Here is a 6103-nt window from a genome sequence, read left to right on the forward strand (position 1 = left end):
TGTTGCCGGCGAACCGCCTCCTTTCTAAGGGGGCGGTTCGTGCAGCGTTACAGCGGCGTCACTAAGCGGCCACCCAATAGAAGCAGAGGGGCGGAGATGAGCAGGACGTAACATCCCGCCCACCTCCTTCCTTCCGCATTGCTGGTGGCCGCAGATAAGCTGTAGTTCGTCGTTCCCGAGGTGTCACACATATATATGTCCATATAATACGCATAAATAGCCTGGGTCTCAGCTTCCCATACACGGTAAGTTTTTTAACTGCATGAGAGGACACACACAAGCTAGGGACCCCAACGTAGAGAAATACTTTGGCGTAGTGTTGGGGCTCTATTGCATTGATCAATTCAGTAGCTAAATTTCTCTTGATTCATATGTTCATGGCAGTAATGCAGGTTCCATTTTTCACATTTTCACTCTTCATATAGCTATTGGATTTTTCAAATCATGTTGGAGACGTCAACCAAAGCGCTATGCATCAGCCACTGTTGTCACCAGACGAGCCTTTGGTGGCGGTGGTGTTATAGTGTGGGCCAATGTGTCTAATCAGTACAGAATGGCCCTACACTGTGTGCATGATACAGTGACAGCCTCGACTACTGGGAAAACATCATTGATCCAGTCATTGTGTCTCTGCATGAACAACACAGGCGTAATTTCATCTTCATGAATGACAGTGCTCCAGCTCATTAAGGTTGCTTAGGCCGGTTTCACACATCCGGCTTTTTGCCGGATCCGGCGCTCTCCCGTACAGATAATACAGTACAATGACAGCGCTGTAACTTCCGGGTCACATGCGCCGGTCACATGACAGCATGTGACCGGCGCTTGTTGCGCTGTCATTGTACTATATTAACTGTACGGGAGAGCGCCGGATCCGGCAAAACGGCAAAAAGCCGGATGTGTGAAACCGGCCTCAATTAGAGAAAGGCTCCTGGAGACTGGGAGACCTCAAATGGAGTGACCTGCTTTTTCTCCATACCTGAATCCCATAGAAAACCTATGGGATCAGCTGAGTCGTCATGTAATAATAATATAATATTTATTCATTTATATAGCGCTGTTAATTGCACAGTGCTTTACATACAATGGCAACACTGTCCCCAATGGGGCTAAAAATCTAGGTTCCTACCTGTATGTCTTTGGAGTGTGGGAGGAAACCGGAGAACCTGGAGGAAACCCACACAAACACGGGGAGAACATACAAACTCTTTGTAGATGGTGTCCTTGGAGGGATTTGAACCCAGGACCCCTGCGCAGCAAGACTGCAGTGCTAAAAACTGAGCCACCGTGCCATAAGGCACAGAGGCCATAAGATACATAGGCAGATAGGATTCACATAGGTGGGCAAAATCTCCATATTCCTGGCTCGCGCAGGCGCACTTTGCTTTTCCCTGTTGTGGGCAGAGCCAAAAACATAGGTGTGCGACCCGGCGAGTTCTCTGCACAGTTGCAAAATTTTGCCCGATAATGTGGATGAAGAGGTTGACGTCATCCACATCGCCTTGCAAAATTAAGTGCCTGGGCAGAGAAGTCGTCGATTCGTGTAGATGCACCTAGGTTTTCGGCTCTGCCCGCAGTAGTGCATAGCAAAGCGTGTCTACGCGATCGGGGAATATGTCTGTGTAGAGATTGCATGAGCATACATATCGCGTGTGTGATAGATCCTATAATAATTATTGCATACCTTGGCAGGGAGTTTGCCACTTCTGAGGAAGCCTGTGAAATCCTCTAGTATCAATGCACAAGACTGTCTAATTGGAAAAATAAAAAGTTGATTACATTCTTAACATGATATTTTTTATTATTTTTTTTAAACTGAAATGCATATTTTTTGGGCTAAAAATTAGTTTTGGTGCTGTGTTTAAAGGGAACCTGTCACCACTTTTTCGACCTATAAGCTCCGGCTACCACCACCGGGCTCTTATATATAGCATTCTAACATGCTGTATATAAGAGCCCAGTCCGGGGGTATAACATAAAAAACACTTTATAATACTTACCTAACGGTCACGTGGTGGGCCAAATGGGCGTCTCTGTTGTCTGGCGCCACCTCTTTTGGCCATCTTTGTTCTCCTTCTTCACTAGCTGCGGTGCATGACGGGTCTGACGTCATACACACTCTCTGGCATTCAGGTTCTGAGCAGGCGCACTTTGATCTGCCCTGAGTATGGCAGATCAAAGTATTGTAGTTTGCTTGTGCAAGACCGGTCAGTGTCTATAACGTAGGCGCGTCAGGCACCCAGGCTTCAGAAAGAGGACGAAGATGGCCGAAAGAGGAGGCGCCGGCACTGGACAACGGAGAAGCCCATTAGGCCCACCGTGCAACCGTTAGGTAAGTATTATAAAGTGTTTTTTATGTTATACCCCCGGACTGGGCTCTTATATACAGCATGTTAGAATGCTGTATATAAGAGCCTGGTGGTGGTGGCCGCAGCTTATAGGCCAAAAAAGTGGAGACAGGTTCCCTTTAATTCAAACTTTTGCAAGGTTTGCCATACATTTGAGTTATAGGGGATTGTCCCCTACTTCAAAAGTAATACTCAGTGGATCCAGGATGGGAAAATAAAAAAAACCAAACTATATCCATTCGTGTCGGCGCTGCTCTTCTGCCCTCGCTACTGTGTTCTCCGTCAGTCTCACGACATTAGCATCTAGAGGGGACAAAACATGGCCACTGATTTAGGCTATGTGCGCATGCTACAAATTTGTTGCAGAAATTTGCTGCACGAAATCTGCAACTTCTGGCAGAAAAACGAACCAAAAAAGTGCTCGCATTTTTGTGCCATGCATTTTTTTTTTTTAATAGTGTCAGTGGGTGGTAGGACTACAAAACAGAGGAAACAGTGTGCCAACAATTCACACACTGCACCAAATCTGCACGTAAAAAATAAGCAACATGCGCACAAGGCTATGTGCACACAGTGCATCTTTTTTAATACACATTTTGATGCCTTTTTGGAGAAATGTGTACCAAAATCTACATGCCTTTCCTGAAGCCATCAAAGTCTATAGATTTCTGAAGTGCTGCGCACACTTTTCTCTTTTTTCCTTGCAGATTTGGTGCAGAAAAATATGTATCATGTCGGTTGTTGGGGCCTTTTTTCCTGCGATTTTTAGCCCTTCCAGCTATTTACTGCGTTTTTCTGCCAAAAGGTGCAGATTTTCTGCACCAAATCCGCAGTGTGTGCACATACCTTATCGGGCTGCTGAAAAAAGCTGAGCACGGCAAAGAATAAATGGCGCGGCGGCGGCTGACATACACACCTCCACTCCATTCAAATGGGAATTTAAGTGATCATCACGGGATCACCCATACCGTGTCAAAAACATTACAGTTTTCCAGTTCAATCAGGAAAAAAAAATCAAGTGTGTGAAGACATTTCTAAAGTCTCAAAAAGCAGATTTTAATTAACATTAAAAAATGGTTACAATATAACCGGCTTAAAAAACGCAAAGTGTGAACGTAAAAAAAAGTTGCCATGTTGAAAAGTGACGAGAAAAGTGCAAGATGTTACAAATTATAATTTGCAATTTCTCGTTACTTTTGAAAAGTAGCTGAAGTTTAGTGTAAGGCACGGGGCCTACAGCGTCTGACTGATTTAATTTATTTATTGAAAAATTTTGCATAAATTTTAGGACAAATCTCTGCTGTTTTATGCCTGATTTAGTTAATCTCACTGTGCGCATGAGATACAGGGGGTCCATCCATTTTTACAGGGGACACATGGAGACATATGACCTTGTGCATGATGGGATTACATGGAGACATAATGTGACCGTGTGCACGACGCCTATAGAAATATGACTTTTTTTTTATAGTCAATATGGCACAATATTCCTGAAGGTTTGTACTGTATTAAAGGATGGACAGAGCACTTACTTCAGTACAGAAGGAGCAGAGCCACAACAACACAACCAAGCAAAACTGCAAAGACTTCTCTACAGGTGTCAGCAATTTTGCAAGCAGCTGTGGATCTGGTCCAGACAGGAGCAGCCGAGGCCAGATCACTGCCCTGTAGGGTCATGATGGTGGCCCATATAGGAGATTTGCATTAGGGATGAAAGCCTCTATGTATTTTCTGTAAGTTTGTACCTAGAACCGTGCAGAACTCCTGTGGGAATGGAACTACAATTCACAGCATGCCTAGTGAGCACCATGCTTGCACTCTATGGTAACACTGTTAAGTCTTTATTATATATGTTTTGTCTTTTTAGAATTTTTGGGTTTTGTGACTTTTTTTCTTTTTGCTTTCATCTTTACATTCATTCTTAGGCTATGTGCCCACGCTACAGGATTTACCGCGGATTTGCCGAAAATCTGCAGCAGCAGCACTTCCAAGCCATTTCAATGGCATTTTGGAAATGCTGTGCCCATGCTGCGGATTTTTCCGCGGCGGATTTGCCGCGGATTTTGATCCGAAAAAATCTGCAGCATGTCAATTGTTTGGTGCAGATTTGGTCCGGATTTTTGGTTTTGAATGGAGAAAAAAAAAAAAATGAAATCCGCGGCAAATCCGCGGTAAATTCGCGGCAAATCCGCGGGTGCGGATTTGCCGCGAAAGTCGCGGATTTTCAGGCAGAAAAATCCGCAGGGACATTCTAGCGTGGGCACATAGCCTTAGGCTATGTGCCCACGCTGCGGATTTACCGCGGATTTTGCCGCGGATTTGCCGCGGATTTCCCGAAAATCTGCAGCAGCGGCACTTCCAAGCCATTTCAATGGCATTTTGGAAATGCTGTGTCCATGCTGCGGATTTTTCCGCGGATTTTGATCCGGAAAAATCTGCAGCATGTCAATTGTTTGGTGCAGATTTGGTCCGGATTTTTGGTTTTGAATGGGGGTAAAAAAAAAAAAATGAAATCCGCATCAAAATCTGCGGTAAATTCGCGGCAAATCCGCGGGTGCGAATTTGCCGCGAAAGTCGCGGATTTTCAGGCAGAAAAATCCGCAGGGACATTCTAGCGTGGGCACATAGCCTTAGGGTATGTGCGCACGTTGCTTTTTACCTGCTTTTTACCTGCTTTTTTGCTGCTTTTTCTTCTGCGCTGTTTAATGCCAAAATGGATGTGTTCTTCTATTCAAGCAAAGTCTATGGGAATTTGGGTTTCTTGTTCACACTATGTTGTTCAAAATGCTGCCTTTTTGTGGCAGAACTTTGGTCAAAAACTCAGCTTTTCAAAGAAGCAACATGTCAATTGTTTTTGCCATTTGGGTTTTGCACTGCAAAGCTGAGTTTTTGACCAAAGTTCTGCCACAAAAAGGCAGCATTTTGAACAACATAGTGTGAACAAGAAACCCAAATTCCCATAGACTTTGCTTGAATAGAACAACACATCCATTTTGGCATTAAACAGCGCAGAAGAAAAAGCAGCAAAAAAGCAGGTAAAAAGCAACGTGCGCACATACCCTTAAACCCCTAAAGAAGCAGCTAAATTTCCATTTTTGCTTTTTTTAGGGTTTTTTTTCTTCCCTTTAATTCAAATGCCATAACAAGTTGTTTGTTTTCTTTCTTCTTTTTTTTTTTTTCATCCTCTTGGGGGCTTGTTTGTTTGTTGTCATTCGGAGTTACACTATTCACTTTACAATGTGTCTTACTGAAAAGAAAAAAAAAAACCTGAGTGATGTGAAAAAATGCAATATATATATATATATATATTACCGTCTCACCATTTCTGAAGTACGTCAATTTCTTGTCAATGGAGCCCACTTAAGGCTATGTGCGCACTTTGCATCTAGGTAGTTGCAGTTCTAAACGCATCCTCTGGCATAAATGTTTTTTGTTAAAGTTAGTGTTGACCACAAAAACGCGTGCGTTTTTATCGCGTTTTAGCCGCGCTTTTAGCGTGTCTTACATGCTTTTTCATTGCTTAAAGTCAGATGCGTTTTCAATACAAAGACACTACTAAATAAAGTTTAACCATTCAAAAACGGAAAAAAACGGAAACAAATGATAACAAATATCAAGATTATTATTAATAAATAGCTTTTTTTTATTAAAAAGATACTTTTGTGATTAATTATGCATAAAATTACATTTATTTATGGATTTTCTTAAAAATAATCGTCGGACTATGTGTGTGTGTAAATCATGTCATTAATATT

Source organism: Anomaloglossus baeobatrachus, chromosome 10 (genome assembly GCF_048569485.1).
Source record: "Anomaloglossus baeobatrachus isolate aAnoBae1 chromosome 10, aAnoBae1.hap1, whole genome shotgun sequence".
Taxonomy (NCBI): Eukaryota; Metazoa; Chordata; class Amphibia; order Anura; family Aromobatidae; genus Anomaloglossus; species Anomaloglossus baeobatrachus.